Here is a 20,528-nt window from a genome sequence, read left to right as displayed (position 1 = left end):
ATACAAAGAAAGCATTCGATAAATACAACAGTGAATGAATGCATAAATGAACAGATGAATGAATAAGTAGAGATATAGATTTGGGGAAGTAGATGATGATGAGCTCAGTTTTGAATACATTGCTTTGAACAAAGGAATCATCATATCCAAGGCAGGAGCAGACACTCATCTGAATGGTTGAACCAGAGTCTATGGGAAATGCAAAAGTAGATAGTAAGATCTGCAGTTACCCATGAAGTAGAGATATTGAAGCCACAAGATTGGATAAAATTGGATATAGAAAATAGAGAGAAAAAGAGAGAATTAAGGATAAAACATTATGGAATACCTATATCTATTTTTAGGTGAAAGCACCATCCACCTGAAATTAAGTGAGTAAAAACTCCATTAAGGACTCTAGACAAATAAAAGTTGATGAAGGTTTATGTTTGTGGATGAGAAGCTATTGGTGATGACTTCCAGATAAGTAAATGACTTCAGTATTGGAATACCTGGCCCCTTTGCCAGCCCAACATTCTCAATTACCTAATAATTAATGACAAAATGCCCAAAGGAACATAAAAATGATGAAAAGCCTGCACAGTATTAGGAACAATGACTAACCAGTGTACTTAGAACTGAATTAATTCACCTGGAAACAAATCAAGGAAAGACTCATTTCTTCTTCTTTCTGAGATTGTAGTGTGACATTACAGAAAATAAATCTAGGAGATTCTGGCACCTCACAATTTCCATCAGAGAGGGCTAAAGGCAATGACACAGAATAGAATAAGCAGGAGGTACCTCTCTTAGATCTCTTTACTTGCTCTGATCAGCCACATTCCAAATTATCTGCTTTGGGAGACATACAAGAATGTGAACTACTTAAGAAGGAAACTAGCAGGTAGTGGTTTTCTCCCTGATCCACTATGATTCTTCCCAATGGTTTGACTAGTAACACAGGAAAGACAACAAGATACATGGTGTCCATAGACTAAAGACTGGGCCAAATGGAAAGTGAGACAGAGTTGGTCTGAGGAATAGCAGCATCAGAAATTATGGAGAAGAAATTACACACAGATTAAATGACCCCTCTAGGCCTGCCCATGCCCTAGTCTCCCTCCAAGTATTTTTAGAATGCTGGATTACTAAATTTATGCTAACTGCCTTTCTAGTTTAAAACATTAGAGAAATGTTCCATAAAATATATTCAGGTATATGGTGAAGACATCAAACAGATATATTCCCATGTGCTGCTTAGGCAAATAGCAGGCCATAAATGACCTCTCCACACTCACGAGGGAGAAAACAGGATGGAGAAAATAAAAAGGAATAGCTTTTTTCTAATAAAAGGAGTAAATACAACTCTCTCAAAGTTGTTCTTTAAAAACTTTCTATGATAAACAAACAAAAAATGTTTTAAAAGTGTCCGTATTATGCAGTCCAAATTCACATAGACTCTTGAAGCAAAAAATATAAGATGAAATGATAATCAAAACACTAAGTTCAAATACTGTAACACTCTCTTTATTATCTCTTAGTTTCAAGGGATGTGGGCTGACGACGTGTGCTATATTTGAGGCCTCACTCCTGCTACACATCAATAACAAAGACGACTGACCTCAGACAGTTAAGAGTAGCTAGACAGGAAAGAGGGACACTCTTTGTCATGCTTCTCTGATCTGGCAGTTGACTAAGAGCAAGGAGTTTCATTAGACGAAGGGATGTGTAAAGTCTGGATGTAAGGGTACACCTAAATTGCTTAGACCAGATTCTGTAAATGGAGGCCTACGGGTGCAAAAGTACAAGTGCAGAGAAGATATACACCCATGCAACAAAGAGAAAGCCAGCAGAGAGTGGGGTTTTGTTTCTTGTTTTTTAATCTCTTCAAAATTCTTACCAATATGCCAGGTTCACAACAAAATGGAAGGACAATCTATATTACACCATCTTGCAAAAGGTGGTGAATACGGTACCTGGTGAAATAATTCTAGAAAGAAAAATCCCTGGTTCTGGTGGTCTGAGAGTGTAGCTCTCCCTGTCCTCTTTTCAGACAGCTAAAGAGTTGAATGGGTAATAAAACCTTATAGCCTGCCAACCCCTTAAGCTTAAGTTCTAAATGAATGATCAAATGGAGCTGAGTAAATAGAAGAAGACAAGGAGAATTCAAACAAATTCTTGTAGCACACTATATGGCTTATCTGCAGATTGTAAATGACATTCTCTCTGGGATGACAAATTCCTAGAAGACATCCTTTCCTTATGAACTCATCCAGAAATCAGAATACAAGAGAACCTGACTGATTCAGTCCACAGTGGACTCTCTCCTGTGGCACAGCACAGTATGGGGAAGGATGAAAAATAGACCTTGAGAAGCAAACAGTATGGTGACCGTTAACAGAATTAATATGCAAAACTAACGATATTTTCTTCTCTTTGAAAAGCTAAAAGCAGAACAAACTTGAGAATGTGCAGGACCTATATGAAGAAAGCTATATTTTACTGAGGTACGTGAAAAAAGAGATAAAGGGAGGTTCATGCCTTGTTTTTAGGTGGGAAATGTTAATACTTAAAAACTTCAATTTCTCCAGCTGAATCGACATATTCATTATTTCTGCAATCAAAATTCCAGGGGTTCCATTTCACAACTTGATGAAATAATTCAAAACTACAGTTTAGAAAATTAAACAGTAAGAAAAATTCCAAAGGAAGAAGAATGACTAGAATTATAGAGCTACAATAATTGAAATGGTATGATTTTGGGAAAAGATCAGTTAGATCAATGAAACTGAATAGAGAATCTAGAAATGGATTCCTACATTCCTATTGGCACATGAAAAATGTGGCATTTCTAATCACTAGGGAAATAATATAGATTACAAGATAAATGATAGTAGGTCCTTTGAATAACCAGTTTGGCGAGAAGAAAATGCAGTTAAGGTCTGACCTCAAGCGAAAAACATTATAAGCTTAAATATTTAAATATAATTTAAATGTAAACCAAAAATAACACTCATAAATATATAGGAAAAATTAGAAAATGTTTCAATAATTCAGGTGAGGAGCTATATAAAAAGCTTTTACAAATCAATAAAATGGTATACCAAAGTTTTTTTTAAAGTGGATGAAAACCACTCATAAAAAGTAGTCAGAAATCGGGGCTGGCCCCGTGGCCGAGTGGTTAAGTTCGTGTGCTCCGCTGCAGGCGGCCCAGTGTTTCATTGGTTCGAATCCTGGACGCGGACATGGCACTGCTCATCAGACCACGCTGAGGCAGCGTCCCACATGCCACAACTAGAAGAACCCACAACGAAGAATATACAACTATGTACCGGGGGGCTTTGGGGAGAAAAAGGAAATAATAAAAACCTTAAAAAAAAAAAAAAAGTAGTCAGAAATCAAATGTAAAAAGGCTAGTATGCATTGAAAAAGCCTGAGGCCAGCTTCATGAGTGTGAAACTTTTAGAGTCACACTGAGTCCTAAGCTTATAAAGGACCCATACTTGGTGTAATACTCTGCTGACATAGTCTTGAAGTTTTTAATAGTTTTTGAACAAAGGGGCCTGGATTTTCATTTTGCACTGAGTCCTGCAAATTTTGTAGCCATTCTTGGTTAATTTTCACATATAGTTAACAAAATACAAATGAAAACCTGAATTTTGAAAATTGTTTTAGGGGCTGGCCCCGTGGCTGAGCAGTTAAGTTCATGCGCTCCTCTTCAGCGGCCCAGAGTTTCTTGTCGGTTCAGATCCTGGGTGCGGACATGGCACCATTCATCAAGCCGTGTTGAGGTGGCATCCCATATGTCACAACTAGAAGGACTCACAACTGAAATATACAACTATGTACTGAGGGGATTTGGGGAGAAAAAGTAATTAAAAAAAAAGATTGGCAACAGTTGTTAGCTCAGGTGCCAATCTTAAAAAAACAACAACTTCTGTTTAAAAAAACGTTTTAAGATTGAAAAAGATAAAAAACAATGATATCATATAATATCAAGAGTATAGATGAAGTAACACTCTCATACACTTTTAGTTCAACCATCTGCAAACACTCTAGAGCCAAACACCAAAATTTAAAGTGAATACCTTTGATCCAGCAATTTTCCCCCCAGGAATAGATCTACAGGAACTAGTTGGGCTAATATGTAAAAATAAGGATATTTATCACAGTATTGTTTATGATAGCAAAAAAAACGTGAACCAATCTAAATGTCTATAAATTTATTGATTATGAATTGAAAGATATATTTACCTATTGTACTTTAACTCACAATGTTATATTATTTGTAGCTGCATATAAACACATCCATATGGTCTGTATAGATATATGTTGATATGGAAAGACATCCATGATTCATCATTAACTGAAAAACAGGCTATTTAACAGGAAGGTGAGTAAAATGCTATAGGTACCTAGAGAAAACTTTTCATATAGTTTATGGTCAAAAAGATGTCTGAAATGAAAAACACAAAAATATTTTTCTCTGAAATTACAGGAAATTTTCTCTCTGTTATTACATTTTTTGATAGTCTTCTTCTTAACAATGAGTTTTAATTTCTATTAAAATCAAGAAAAAACATATCATTTTGAATGAATAAGAATTAGCTCATTTAATTGTGTCTATGATCATTAAAATATTTAAATAAAATAATTACAAAAGTAATTGTAATTTGGTATAAAATAAGGCAAATGACCAAAAGGTTTTGAAAGAAAAGATAAACAATGTTTAAAAGTTACAGTAAGTTGTTTCAAATATGTAAATTATACAATTAAAACTTGGAAAGTGAAAGTAAAAGTATACTGATTTCCTCACCTTAAAAGGAAGCAAGTGTGGGGGACTGGCATTGGCCATCCCAAGATATGTCTCTTTGTATGAGGATTATTTGGGGCTGGCTACTTTTAATAAACTGCATATGGGAAGGAGGCTCTGAGGAGTGGAACTTGCTTGCCCTTTGTTAGGAGACATTTACATTGTAAAGGAAATCTCCATCTGTAAAGGTGTCTCCCTCTCTGTACCAGGAAGAAGGGGGGATGACCTTATCTCTAGAAACTTCTCAATGCAGAAGGCAAGGACTTAAATCTGCATAATAATCTTATTCCTGTTTATTGTGCTTGTCTGGTAACCTCCTGTAACTGACTCTCCCCACCCCCAACATCCTCCTTTGTCTTTAGCTGAAGATGATATTTAAGGTGGGGGCTTCAGCCATTTTGGCGAGTTGCTCAGCTTGCCTGAGCCTCTCCCATGTATACATGTTATAAGGCTTTGTTTAATTTTCTCCTGTTGTTCTGTCTCATGTGAATTTAATTTGTTCTCCAGCCAGAAGAATCCACAGTGGGTAGAGGAAATGTCTTCCTCGCCTACACAAGTAAGTATACATTGCCTCTGTTCTGACATAAATAATTAGAGAAATATAGGTTTAATTTTGTTTTTGCAAAGCATAAAGGTAGTACAATTTATAAGGATTTTTAGAAGTATGAAAAATTATACCAGACAGTACATGATTATGAGATAGAAGATAAGGCAGTAAATCTTGAACTGGAGTGAAGAATAGTACTTAATGTGAAAAATAATAATTGATTTGGATTCAAATTTAATTAAAAAGAGAGGAAACCATACTAGACTTAATGAACTGCAGAAAATTTCAGTCTTTCATCTAAAAAGAGAACACAGAATGTAGCTGAATTCAGAGGATGTATTACAGTCATTGAGTTAATTCTCTATGTTGATTAAAATAAACACATAATCTCCAATAAATTGCTTCCTGATATTCCTTTAAGTTGTTTCACTTGAAAGAGATTTCAAATGGAGAAAAATATCAGACATCTAAAATAAATTCAGGACCACCTGCAGTTTGAGTCTTAGAAGGCTGATGAGTAGAGATATTTTAGTCAAGTGTCTGATGTAAAATATCACATTTCTACCATCATTTTTGATTGGAAAGGGGATTCTTGGAGGCAACCCAGTGCAATATGGCAGTCAAACTGAAAGGTAACATAGTGCCAATTTTATCTGTATATTTGAGCTATTAAAACAATTTTAAAGAACTAAAGTAACGGATGTTTATTTTTCTTGCCAAATTCATTTAAGGTTTAAATCTTTTTTTTCACTCTTTGGAAACATTTTAACCTATGCTATGAAAGTGGTAGAATAAGAAAAATTATACAAAATTTCAATAATTGAATGCATATTGTCTGTATTCTTTATCGATAGCTGGATAAAGTGAGAGAATTAAAGAATTCGTCTTCTTATACATTAACTGAGCAATGTATATATTATGAGTTGTCAAAAGTAATACTAAATTAAGGAATGATAATTTGTAGAAAATATTGTTTCTTTTAAATAAAGCTGACTCTATATAGAGGCGACTCCTTTAGTGAGAGAATTTGATGACTTTAAGTGATAGAATGCGTATGGCAATTTCAGACAATAGGTGACCAGATAAAAACAATCAAATAGCAGCTGATTGTTTTTCAACATATTTTCTGTAGACCATCAGCATACAGAGTACCCACCATGCTTTTTAAGAATTCAGATATTTAGACCCTAGTTCAAAATGACCCAATCCAAATTTCTGAGGTAAACCCCTGGAACCTGCATTTTTGCCAAAACCTTCAAGAAGTCTTGTAGATTAATTTCTCGGAAATGCTGCTTACAGGATGTGAGGCAAAAATCTAAAGAAGGGGAAAAGGAAAAGCACAGAGAGCTACACAAGAGTCACTAGATGGTTCTCTGAGAACAGCTGACTTCACAGGTCTCAGGCACCATTATGCATAACTCCATAGATTCTTGGAGACTGCACCAGGAAGACAGATTTCAGTGATGTGGGGTCGGTGAGCCAGAGTGGAAAGAAAGATATCTCGGACTCTCAAGGTCTGGCAGTAGTGCTCTTTTATTCAGAGAATAGTGTGGAATAGCAGGAGGATAGGACCCATGGGCAGTCAGAGCTGCAGTGTGGGGACAGGACCCGCCGGCAGGAGGAGCTGCTGCTGCAATCATGGGTTGAGGGTAGGGCTAAATTTAAGGCATAGGTATGTGAGTTATCTCTTTACAAGACAAAGGAAAGAATATGTAAAAAGAGTTGTTAAAATGGTATCAGTGTGGGTGGGGTCTGGTTATTGGGTGGTCTTATAACTTTTAGATAAGAATCAAACTGGATTAAGTAAATGGCAGAAGCCACCACCTTAAATATTATCTTCAGCTAAAGACAAAGGAGGATGTTGGTGGTGGTGGTGGGGGGGGGGGTCCTCAGTTACATGAGGTTACCAGACAAGCACAATGAACAAGACTTGAGTCCTTGCCCATCCCCATTAACAGTTTCTAGAGATAAGGTCATCCCCCCTTCCTCCTGGTGCAGAGAGGGAAACAACCCCCACAGATGGAGACTTCCTTCACAAATGCAAATGTCTCTCTTCAAGGGGCAAGCAAACTCCACTCCTCAGAGCCTCCTTCTCATCTGCAGTTTTTAAAAGTAACCAGCCTAAAATTATCCTCATCATCAGGACAGTTAGGAGCACAGAATGGGATGAGAGCAGAGAATACTTTATCAGCAGTTTTACAGCCAAAATGAAGGAAATGTACTTATCTTCCTACCTGCTATATGATTCTGGAAAAAAATATTTTTTAAATCTATCTCACCTTCAGTTATAAATGAATAAAATAATTGGTTGCACCCTTCTAACCCCAGATAAATATTTATATGAACAATTAAGAAATGTTTCAAAAAGCTTTGGCATGTCTCCAGAACTGATCCTCTCTTAACCAGGCCCACTATTTGTCACTAAATCGTTTCCTTTTACTGAACTACATCCCTCCCTCCTTTCTTTCTGTATATAAAGAAAATACAGATAGACTTCCTTGTAGATTAATATTTTAACACAGTAGCTAGCATTGTCACTAGGCATATAATTTATTAATAAGAAATATTTAATGTTATTGGTAAATTGCTATCATTTCATTTTGATCCCATTTTTTTCATTCATTAATCAAATATGTTTTAGTCTCTACTTGTACAAGAAACTGCTAGGCCCTAGGCAGGAAGCAACAAACAAAATACACACCATCATGAAGTTTACAGTGACAAATAGAAACGGCAAACAATAAGATATATTGGAGTATATGAGGAAGCCATTTGGTGTAAACCTAATTCAGCCTGACTTTGTTTTTCCAAAAGGGCCTGACATGGCCATCAAGCATGCATTGTATATCTGCTTTAAACATTTACTGTGGCAAGAACAAATGGCCTTAAGATAAAGGTGCAACTTCCCCCCACATTGGCATTTCCTTAAGGATAAGCATCTTTCCTTAGGCTAGGAACCGATTGCTGTGCTCACCTTTGACCACCCAGCTCACCTGTGACCACCCAGCTCGAGACAGCAGACCTGCCACCCTGCTGTGTTCACCGAGACAGCAGACCTACCTGCTGTGTCCATCAATCGCTGTGCTGACAGAGCAGTCTCACGACTATTGTAAAAGAGACATTTCAATCCTATGTGAAACATCCTCTTTGGGGGTATATAACCACTCTGTGCACCCCACTTCTTCGGTGCCCTTTCTTCCTTCAGGAAGAAAGGCCCTGAGCCATGGTCCTCAGATTTTAGCTCAGAATAAACTCACCCAAATTTTCATTTATAGATTGGTTATGGATTATTTTCATCGACAACAGGATAACAGAGGAAACAAAATCAGACAAGTATTCAAACAAATACATTTTTTTAAAAAGTTAGAAATGCTACCAACGAAAAATACAGGGTGCTCTCACAGAATACAACCCAGTAATCTAACAGGGATGTCAGTAAGGATCTCTGTGAGGGAGTCCTATCTGAGGAGGTGCTGGGGCCTAAAGGGTGAATTCACTCTCATTTGTCCACAGGCGTGAAGGAGAAAGGTTCTGGACAGAGGAGAATGTAAGTAGTACCTTCAAAATCCAGAAAGCAGCCAGTGTGGCTGGAACATAATTAATAAGAGAGAGAGAGATTGCTGGAAAAGAAGCTGAAGACGAAGGCATGAGTCAAGGCAAAGGCTTAAAAGCATCTGATAAAGCAACAGGAAACATTCGAAGAGTTTGAAGCAGGGGAGTGACTGGGTCCTCCTGGCTGCCCCATGGGGAAGGGATGGGGGCAGAGACAAGTGTAAACATCGGGAGAACATTAAAGACTACTTTATTCTAGGTAAAAGATAATGATGACTTGATTTAGAGTCTCCTAGTGAAATTGATGAGAAATGGTAAGCTTTAAAATACGTTTTGCATGTGCAACCACCTAAATTGGTGATGGATTAGCTACTGAGTTGGCTGGAACTAGAGGGACGATAATACCAAGCATAACCCAGAGAAAAGAATGTCTGACTCATGTGACATTTTCTCATTTCTGAATATGACCAGGTATGGCTCAGGAAACAGGGTTTGGATAATCCTGGAGGAACATTGACCTAGAGCTAGGTCTAACTATAATGATGAAATAAAACTTGCTCCCAGGAGTTAGAAAAAGTGCATTTTGGGAAGTAGAGTACAATGTTGAAAAGAAATCGTAATGGATTTTAGCTTTGGAAGCTGTGGTGTCAGAGGAAGCCGACTGAGAGGGACAGATTTTGAAATTTCAGTGGGTAGGCAGAGGCAGAGAGGCAGCCAGACAGCAGGTGAATGTTCTCCTTACACTGGGCAGTAGGCTTTGCATTTCAGGGCAAGATTACAACCCCTCCCTTTGTTGTAGGAGATAAGTAAACCCAGAGGATCTTAAGTACTGGGTAGGTAACCAAGAGAGGGATTTGAACCCACAGAGGAAAAAGCAGAGCCCAGTCTTCAGAACTCACATGTGAGAATGAAACCAAGGGAAAATTTTCAAAACAACAGCGAGACCAGTGGCACAGGTGACAATGCTTAGTGACAGATGGTTGGGCTAGAAGTCATTAGGTCAGGCTTGTCCTAGAACCTGCAGTGCTGTGGGTGGGGGTTAGGAAACACCAGCTGTGGGAGAATGGGGAACAGAGGCTGGTAGATACCTACAGGTAATAAATACATTCCGTTTTAAGTCACTGGACGATAGCGCAATGTGCATTATGGAAGAAATGTTACTGCAGAAGCCTAAAATGTGCAAAGGTTATGTGCTGCGCGTCTAAGGTGATGTGTACGAGCATCAGAATCACCTCTATTAGCAGTGCCTGATCAAGTCTTTCCCAACTTGCAACTATAACATCTACAAAACTATTAAAATATGCATTCATAACCTCCCAAATCAAGACAACTAATACTATCTACACAAATTACAGAAGTTTCTTGGAACTGAAAAGGAAGTATAATTAATGGGTGATGCTGACACATACTTTGCCTTTTGAGGCATGTATTCTCCAGAGAAACAGAACCAGTAGTTTAGATAGAAGTAGACAGATATAGATATAGATGCAGATATAGATTTATTGTAAGGAATGGGCTCATGCAATTGTGGAGGCTGATAAATCTCACAATCTGCCAAGACCCAAGAAATTTGGTGGTGTAATTCAGCCTACATCTGAAGACCTGAGACACAGGAGAGCTAATGATGTAAATCCCTTGTCCAACAGCAGGAGAAGATGAGATAATATGTCCCAACTAAAGCACTGAAGCCAAAAAGAAGGGGCAAATTTCTCCTCCTTCTTTTTTGTTCTATTCAGGCCTTCAATGGATAGGATGATGCTAGCCCACTTTGGGGAGGGCCATCTACTTTGCTGAGTTCACAGATTGAAATATTAATCACATCCAGAAACAACCTCATAGACACACACAGAAATAATGTTTAACCAGATATCTGGTCACCCTCTGATCCAGTTAGGTTGACACATAAAATTAACAATCACAATGGATAACAAATGTGTAAACCTAAAGATTAGTCTTCACTGTTCTGCCACAGATAGCCTCTTGGTCTCAATGCCCAGTGTCTGTATCAAACACAACACTAAACTTCTTTTCCTCTAGTGTGAAGGAAAGAGCTGCTTTCTAAAACATGCAAGACCAAGCAATCCTCCAGTTTCTCCCATTTGTAGCTCTCTTTGTTCTTTCTGGAAATAAAAGTATCATTATTCTACTCCAGCCAGTGGCAGACATGGAAGGTGCTGTGCTCTTCAGGGTTGTGGAAGTACCAGTAAGGAGGGATTCTGTTGAGAAGACACAGAGCACTGCATGATGTGTGCTGTTTTGGGTTTTTTTTTCCATTGTGTCTAGCAAGGGAAGGTTGAAAAAATATTTTCAATCATCAAGGTATAAATGATCCTTTTTGAAAGGCGACCAGATAGCCACAAAAGATATATGTCTTCTGGACATAAGAAATTTCAATAGAGGCTCCTCACATCTATAAACCCTCTGGCTCAAAATCCATCTGAGGGCAGGTTAGAATAGAGTTAGATGGTTCATGAATTCACCCACAATGCTTATGGACAAATACCATGTTTGGATACATTTTTCCTTATCAGGATAAGCAGATATAAAAGATACATGGGTATTTTGACAAATACTACATAAAAGAAGTACAACAGTATTTAAGCTGCAAGTAAGTATTTTTGGAAAAGGTTTATTATCAGAAATTTAAAGTATTTTTTTAAAGCATCTGCTTTGTGTCCTTAATGCAATTTAAGAAAATATGGACTGTGGTACAAAAGATAAAAATATGAAGTAAAAATTCAATAGATTGACAAGGAGGGAACATTAATTGAGAGAAAGGCAGAAATTAAAACAAAAATAATGCAAGAACAAGGACTCTCCATGAAAAAAAATTTCTCGAAGACATGCCTAAATTTAGCTGAGTGGAATTTAAATAAAAAACTAAGAAAACCTGGTATTAGGCATTAAAAACAATGATACAGAATAAGTTGAATTAAATGTCATAAATAGTAAACAAAACAATTCTTGAAATAGAATATATAACACATAAAAATAGCAATAATAGTCCTGGCCTCAAATTCCAGATTATAGCAATCCCATATCATCCAACTGAGAATTGAAGGAGGGATGGAGGAAGCAAAATAAAATAATAACATTCAGAATAACATTGGGTGGTATCAAAACACTATTTTATTTGTGAAATTTATTATTGGAATTCATTTTTTAACTTATGTATCTGTTGGATTTAAAAATAAGACATATGTTTTATGTAGCACTAGCAAAAAAAATAAAATCATTGTCAATGAAGAATCGTATAAGAAAGAGAGAGAGAAGGAAAGAGAAAATAAAGAAGTATTAAAAAACTGATTGAAAGTGAAAAGACAAATGAACAAGATTTTCAGGTATAACAGGCTTAAAAATTTTGAAGTTGGATGGGTTAAACTCTCCTGTTAAAGACAAAGTCCAATTATATGTTATTCCCAAGAGACATATTTAGGGGAATATGACCCAGAAAAGTAACAACAACAACAAAAAAGATGAGCCAAGAAAAAAGAAAAAAGAACTGCCAGAGATATATTGTGTAAAGGCAAACAAAGAAAAGAGTATAATATTCAAATCAGGTATATTAGATTTTGAGGAAAATATATCAGCATAGAATCAGAAAAAATGACCGTCATTTTATATTGAAAAATGATACATTCATGATGAAGATATTAGAGGCATAAACTTTTATATGACAAATATCATAGCTACAAAATATTTAAAGTAAAAATTCTGATAGAAAACTTTACAAGGAAAAATTGAAAAAGAACAAGACATGTAGCTTTGAAGATACATCTCCCAAGTTTTTAAGAACTATGTAGGAAAAAAGTAGAAATATAAAGGCTATATGATACTTTAATTTATAATTTATTTAAAAAACAGATTGAGTATGTTCCAAGTAAGCAGCAGATACACTTTCTTCTGAAAGCCAATGGATCATTTACAAAATCTGGACATCAAATAGGCCACAAAGGAAAGTTAAATAAATTACAGGAAAGCTTAAATTGTGCATGCCATGATATTAGATCACAATGCAATAATAGCCATTAATAACAAAGTTGAAAATTAATTATTTGAAAATAAACAGCGCATGGCTCATTAACATGGATCAAGGGGGGTTATTGATTGTTTATGAAGCAATGCAAATGAGAATACTTCATTAAATACTTGATAGAAACTCTATGTCCATAAACTCTTTGGCTTAAAATCAGAAGATGGGATGTATTAGCCACTAGGTAGACAGTGAATAACACTGGGGCAATTTGCCTATAATGTTTATGGCCAAATACCACGTGCAACATACTTTATTATGGAGAATGAGCAAATTTTAAAAAAGAATAATATGTCTGGGTGTAGTAAAAAATGTAGCACTCAGTCTGCAGTCAAAGCCAAGTTATTTTTTAAAAATGCTTTCAATGCAAAAAAAAACAAGAAAAGGAAGGGAAAAAAGGTAACTGAAGAAAATAAATCAATCATTTAAATCACCTGCCTGTTTTAAAATGTAGATTTGATTACTCAGTTATGGTAAGGCCAACAGAAAAGGAGATGATTGCCATGGAAAAGATAGTTACTCACAGTTGCCAAGAGAAGGGGGCATGCCATGCCATACAGGGCCATATGGGGAAGCACTAGGGTTGGTCAGGAAGCGGAGGTTGCAAGGGGAAAATGTGGACAAGAGCCTCTTTGTGGTTTCTGTGGGATGGAACAGGCAAAGCAGGGTAAGTAGGTTTAGGATCGGCTAGTTTAAATAATTTCAACAGGCTATGGGCGTATGGACTGTTCCAAGCTGTCTAGAATAGGCACACCTCAGAGATATTGCAGGTTCGGTTCCAGACCACCACAACAAAGTGAATATCACAATAAAGTGAGTCCTATCAATTTTTTGGTTTTCCAGTACATATAAAAGTTATGTTTAGGGGCCGGCCCCATGGCACAGAGGTTAAGTTCACACGTTCCATTCCGGTGGCCTGGGTTTCGCCGGTTCGGATCCTGGGTTCGGACATGGCACCGCTTGGCATGCCATGCTGTGGTAGGCGTCCCACTTCCCCCTTTGTGCCCTCACCCCACCCCCCCTTTTAGAGGAAGATGGGTGTGGATGTTAGCTCAGGGCCAGGCTTCTTCAGCAAAAACAGGAGGATTGGCAGTAGTTAGCTCAGGGCTAATCTTCCTCAAAAAAAAAAAAAGTTATGTTTACACTATACTATAGTCTAATAAGTGTGAATCACCCCTTGATTCATGAGCTACAGTATGGACGTTGTGTTAGCAGGCATGAAAACAACCTTAATCTTGTTGTACCTCTCCATCAGAGCCCTTAGGTGACCAGGAGCATTGTCAATAAGTGGTGGTATTTTTTTTTATTAATGTTATGATAGATTACAACCTTGTGAGATTTCAGTTGTACATTTTTGTTAGTCATGTTGTGGGTACACCACTTCCCCCTTTGTGCCCTCACCCCACCCCCCCTTTTAGAGGAAGATGGGTGTGGATGTTAGCTCAGGGCCAGGCTTCTTCAGCAAAAACAGGAGGATTGGCAGTAGTTAGCTCAGGGCTAATCTTCCTCAAAAAAAAAAAAGTTATGTTTACACTATACTATAGTCTAATAAGTGTGCAATAGCATTATGTCTAAAATAAGCAATGTACATAGCTCAATTAAAATATACTTTATTGCTAAAAAATGCTAACCATCATCTGAGCCTCAGTGAGTCAAACTCTTTTCACTGGTGGAGGGTGGTGCCTTGATGTAGATGGCTACTGACTGATCAGGGTGGCGGTTGCTGAAAGTTGGGGTGGCTGTGGCAATTTCTTAAAAGAAGACAACAATGAAGTTCGCTGCATCAATTGACTCTTCTTTTCATGAATGATTTCTCTGTAGCATGCAATGCTGTTTGGTCACATTTTACCCACAGTAGAGCTTCTTTCAAAATTGGAGTCAAACCTCTCAAACCTGCCACTGCTTTATTAGCTAAGTTTATGTAATATTCTAAATCTTTTCTTGTTATTTCAACAATCTTCACAGTGTCTTTACCAGGAGTAGATTTCATTTCAAGAAAGCACTTTCTTTGCTCATCCACAAGAAGTAACTCCTCATCCACTGAAGTTTTATCATGAGATTGCAGCAATTCAGTCACAGCTTCAGACTCTACTTCTAATTCTAGTTCTCTTGCTAGTTCCATCCTGTCGTCAGTTACTTCCTCCACTGAAGTCTTGAACCCCTTAAAGTCATCCATACGGGTTGCAATCAGTTTCTTCCAAACTCCTGTTTATGTTGATATTTTGACCTCTTCCCATGAATCAAGAATGTTCTTACTGGCATCTAGAATAGTGAATACCTTCCAGAAGGTTTTCGAGTGACTTTGCCCAGATCCATGAGAGCATACACATTCTATAGCATCTATGACAGCTATAGCCTTACAAAATGTATTTCTGAAAAAATAAGACTTGAAAGTCAAAATCACCCCTTGATTCATGAGCTACAGTATGGACGTTGTGTTAGCAGGCATGAAAACAACCTTAATCTTGTTGTACCTCTCCATCAGAGCCCTTAGGTGACCAGGAGCATTGTCAATAAGTGGTGGTATTTTTTTTTATTAATGTTATGATAGATTACAACCTTGTGAGATTTCAGTTGTACATTTTTGTTAGTCATGTTGTGGGTACACCACTTCCCCCTTTGTGCCCTCACCCCACACCCCCTTTTCCCTGGTAACCACTGATCAGATCTCCTTGTCAATATATTAACTTCCACCTATGAGTGGAGTCATATAGAGTTCGTCTTTCTCTGACTGGCTTATTTCACTTAACATAATACCCTCGAGGTCCATCCACATTGCTGTGAATGGGCCAATTTTGTCTTTTTTATGGCTGAGTAGTATTCCATTGTGTATATATACCATATCTTCTTTATCCAATCATCAGTTTCTGGGCATGTAGGTTGGTTTCACGTCTTGGCTATTGTAAATAATGCTGCGATGAACATAGGGGTGCAAGGGACTCTTGGGATTTCTGATTTCAGGTTCTTAGGATAGATACCCAGTAATGGGATGGCTGGGTCATAGGGTATTTCTATTTTTAACTTTTTGAGAAATCTCCATACTGTTTTCCATAGTGGCTGTACCAGTTTGCATTCCCACCAACAGTGTATGAGGGTTCCTTTTTCTCCACAACCTCTCCAACATTTGTCACTCTTGGTTTTGGATGTTTTTGCCAATCTAACGGGTGTAAGGTGATATCTTAGTGTAGTTTTATTTGCATTTCCCTGATGATTAGTGATGATGAACATCTTTTCATGTGTCTATTGGCCATATTCATATCTTCTTTTGAGAAATGTCTGTTCATGTCCTCTGCCCATTTTTTGATCGGGTTGTTTGTTCTTTTGTTGTTAAGCCGTGTGAGTTCTTTGTATATTATGGAGATTAACCGTTTGTTGGATAAGTGGCTTGTAAATATTTTTTCCCAATTAGTGAGCTGTTTTTTTGTTTCATTCCTGTTTTCCCTTGCCTTAAAGAAGCTCTTTAGTCTGATGAAGTCCCATTTGTTTATTCTTTCTATTGTTTCCCTCAACTGAGGAGTCATAGTGTCCAAAAAGATTCTTTTGAAACTGATGTCAAAGAGTGTACTGCCTATATTCTCTTCCAGAAGACTTATTGTTTCAGGCCTAATCTTTAGGTCTTTGATCCATTTTGAGTTTATTTTGGTGTGTGGTGAAAAAGAATGGTCAATTTTCAATCTTTTGCATGTGGCTGTCCAGTTTTCCCAGCACCATTTGTTGAAGAGACTTTCTTTTCTCCATTGTAGGTCCTCTGCTCCTTTGTCGAAGATTAGCTGTCCATAGATGTGTGGTTTTATCTCTGGGCTTTCAATTCTGTTCCATTGATCTGTGGACCTGTTTTTGTACCAGTACCATGCTGTTTTGATCACTGTAGCTTTGTAGTATGTTTTGAAATCAGGGATTGTGATTCCACCGGCTTTGTTTTTCTTGCTCAAGATTGCTTTAGCAATTCGCAGTCTTTTGTTGCCCCATATGAATTTTAGGATTCTTTGTTCAATTTCTGTGAAGAATGTTCTTGGGATTCTGATTGGGATAGCATTGAATCTGTAGATTGCTTTAGGTAGTATGGACATTTTAACTATGTTTATTCTTCCAATCCATGTGCATGGAGTGTCTTTCCATCTCTTTATGTCATCGTCAATTTCTTTCAAGAAAGTCTTGTAGTTTTCATTGTATAGATCCTTCACTTCCTTGGTTAAGTTTATCCCAAGGTATTTTATTGTTTTCATTGCAATTGTGAATGGGATTGAGTTCTTGAGATCTTTTTCTGTTAGTTCATTGTTAGTGTATAGAAATGCTACTGATTTATGTATGTTGATTTTATACCCTGCTACTTTGCTGTAGTTGTTGATTATTTCTAATAGTTTTTCTGTGGATTCTTTGGGGTTTTCTATATATAAGATCATGTCATCTGCAAACAGCGAGAGTTTTACTTCTTCATTGCCTATTTGGATTCCTTTTATTTCTTTTTCCTGCTGAATTGCTCTGGCCAACAACTCCAGTACTATGCTGAATAGGAGTGGTGAAAGTGGGCACCCTTGTCTTGTTCCTGTCCTCAGAGGGATGGCTTTCAGTTTTTGTCCATTGAGTATGATGTTGGCTGTGGGTCTGTCATATATGGCCCTTATTATGTTGAGGTACTTTCCTTCTATACCCATTTTATTGAGGGTTTTTATCACAAATGGGTGTTGGATCTTGTCGAATGCTTTCTCTGCATCTATTGAGATGATCGTGTGGTTTTTGTTTTTGATTTTGTTGATGTAGTGTATCACGTTGATTGACTTGCGGATGTTGAACCATCCCTGTGTCCCTGGTATAAATCCCGCTTGATCATGGTGTATAATCTTTTTGATGTATTGCTGTATTCGGTTTGCTAAAATTTTGTTGAGGATTTTTGCATCTATGTTTATCAGTGATATAGGCCTGTAGTTCTCCTTCTTTGTGTTGTCCTTGTCAGGTTTGGGGATCAGAGTGATGTTGGCTTCATAGAATGTGTTAGGGAGTACTCCATCTTCCTCAATTTTCTGGAATAGTTTGAGAAGAATAGGCATTAAGTCTTCTTTGAATGTTTGGTAGAATTCTCCAGAGAAGCCGTCTGGTCCTGGATTCTTATTTTTGGGGAGGTTTTTGATTACCGTTTCTATTTCCTTACTTGTGATTGGCCTATTCAGATTCTCCATTTCTTCCTGATTCAGTTTGGGGAGATTGTAGGAGTCTAGGAATTTGTCCATTTCTTCCAGATTGTTCAATTTGTTGGCATATAGTTTTTCATAGTATTCTCTTATGATCCCTTTTATTTCATTGGTATCTGTTGTGATTTCTCCTCTCTCATTCCTAATTTTATTTATTTGCGATTTCTCTCTTCTTTTCTTGGTGAGTCTGGCTAAAGGTTTGTCGATCTTGTTAATTTTTTCGAAGAACCAACTCTTCGTTTCATTGATCCTTTCTATTGTCTTTTTTGTTTCAATATCATTTATTTCTGGTCTTATTTTTATTATTTCCCTCCTTCTACTGACTCTGGGCTTTGTTTGTTCTTCTTTTTCTAGTTCTGTTAGGTGTCATTTGAGGTTGCTTATGTGAGCTTTTTCTTGTTTAGTGAGGTGAGCCTGTATTGCGATGAATTTCCCTCTTAGGACTGCTTTTGCTGCATCCCAAATTATTTGGTATGTCGTGTTCTCATTTTCATTTGTCTCCAGACAATATTTGATTTCTTCTTTAATTTCTTCAATGATCCATTGTTTGTTCAGAAGGGTGTTGTTTAGTCTCCACATTTTTGCACCTTTCTCTGCTTTTTTCTTGTAGTTGATTTCTAGTTTCATAGCATTATGATCAGAAAAGATGCTTGATATTATTTCAACTCTCTTGTATTTATTGATGTTTGCTTTGTTTCCCAAAATATGGTCAATCCTTGAGAATGTTCCATGTGCACTGGAGAAGAATGTGTCACCTGCTGTTTTTGGATGAAGTGTTCTATATATATCTATTAAGTCCATCTGGTCTAATTTTTCATTTAATTCTATTATTTCCTTGTTGATTTTCTGTCTGGATGTTCTGTCCATTGGTGTTAATGGAGTGTTGAGGTCCCCTACTATTATTGTATTGTTGTTGATGTCTTCTTTTAGTTCTATTAAGAGTTGCTTTACAAATTTTGGTGCTCCTGTGTTGGGTGCGTATATATTTATAAGCGTTATGTCTTCTTGGTGGAGAGTCCCTTTTATCATTATATACTGTCCCTCTTTGTCTTTCTTTATCTGTTTTGCTTTGAAGTCTACCTTGTCTGATATTAGTATAGCGACACCTGCTTTCTTTTGTTCATTATTAGCTTGGAGTATTGTTCTCCATCCCTTCACTCTGAGTCTGTGTTTGTCTTTGGGGCTGAGGTGTGTTTCCTGGAGGCAGCATATCGTTGGGTCTTGTTCTTTGATCCATCCTGCCACTCTGTGTCTTTTGATTGGGGAGTTCAATCCATTTACATTTAGAGTGATTATTGAGATGTGGGGGCCTACCACTACCATTTTATGTCTTGTTTTCCGGTTTTCTTCAATTTCCTTTGTTTCTCGTGCCATGCTTTAATCTGTTCTGATGAAGAGCTGCCACTCTCTGTTGTTGTCCTTCTACTTATCTCCTCTGCTGTTGGTTTTGTAGCCCCTTTCCTTTTTCTGATTTTTCAGGAATGAGGGTTTTCTTGAGGATTTCCTGAAGAGGAGGTTTTGTGGCAATGAACTCCCTTAATTTTTGTTTATCTGGGAAAGTTTTTATTTCTCCATCGTATTTGAAGGATATTTTCGCTGGGTAGAGAATTCTCGGCTGTAGGTTTTTGTCCTTCAGATTTTTGAATGTATGATTCCACTCTCTTCTAGTCTGTAAAGTTTCTGCTGAGAAATCTGCTGATAGCCTGATGGGGGTTCCTTTGTAGGTTAGTTTCTTTTGCCTGGCTGTCCTTAGTATTTTCTCCTTGTCGTTGACTTTTGCTAGCTTCACTACTATATGCCGTGGGGTTGGTCTTCTTGCATTGATAAAGTTTGGAGATCTATTGGCTTCTGTCACCTGAAGATCCATCTCTCTCACCAGATTTGGGAAGTTCTCAGCCATTATTTCTTTGAATAGGCTTTCTGCCCCTTTCTCCTTCTCTTCTCCCTCTGGTATACCTATAATCCTTATGTTGCATCTCCTAATTGTGTCTGATAATTCTCAGAGAGTTTCTTCATTTCTTTTTAATCTTACCTCTCTCTCCTCCTCTGCCTGCAGCATTTCTATATTCCCATCTTCCAAATTGCTAATTCTTTCCTCCATATTATCGGCCCTACTGTTCAGTGCATCTAGATTTTTCTTAATCTCCTCTATTGTGTTCTTCATTTCCAGTATTTCTGTTTGGTTCTTCTTTATCGTATCAAACTCTTTTGTGACATAGCTCCTGAACTTGTTGAGTTGTCTATCTGAATTCTCTCTTAACTCATTGAGTATTTTAATGATGGCTGTTTTGAAGTCATCGTCATTTAGGTTATATATCTCATTTTCTTTGGGATTGTTTTCTGTGTATTTGTTATTTTCCTTCTGTTCTGGAGATTTAATGTATTTTTTCATATTGCTTGATGTTGTTGATTTGT

The 20,528-nt window shown here is 37.2% G+C and overlaps 1 long non-coding RNA gene across 2 annotated transcripts in view; it reads left to right on the top strand.

Moving 5' to 3' along the window:
- The window catches only part of LOC139073352 (uncharacterized), a 46,796-nt gene that overhangs the window by 15,273 nt on the left and 10,995 nt on the right, over positions 1 to 20,528 (top strand). The window contains exons 3-5 of one of the 2 annotated variants that reach the window (XR_011521989.1): positions 2,424 to 2,486; positions 5,300 to 5,348; positions 8,853 to 8,886. This is a non-coding gene — a long non-coding RNA (uncharacterized lncRNA). Of the gene's footprint in view, positions 1 to 2,423; positions 2,487 to 5,299; positions 5,349 to 8,852; positions 9,157 to 20,528 lie in introns of those variants that run through there. The other variant, XR_011521988.1, reaches the window with a different exon arrangement.

Source organism: Equus przewalskii, chromosome 9 (genome assembly GCF_037783145.1).
Source record: "Equus przewalskii isolate Varuska chromosome 9, EquPr2, whole genome shotgun sequence".
NCBI lineage: Eukaryota > Metazoa > Chordata > Mammalia > Perissodactyla > Equidae > Equus > Equus przewalskii.
Note: the sequence above shows the minus strand (reverse complement) of the source record. Positions and strands in the feature narration are given on the sequence as shown.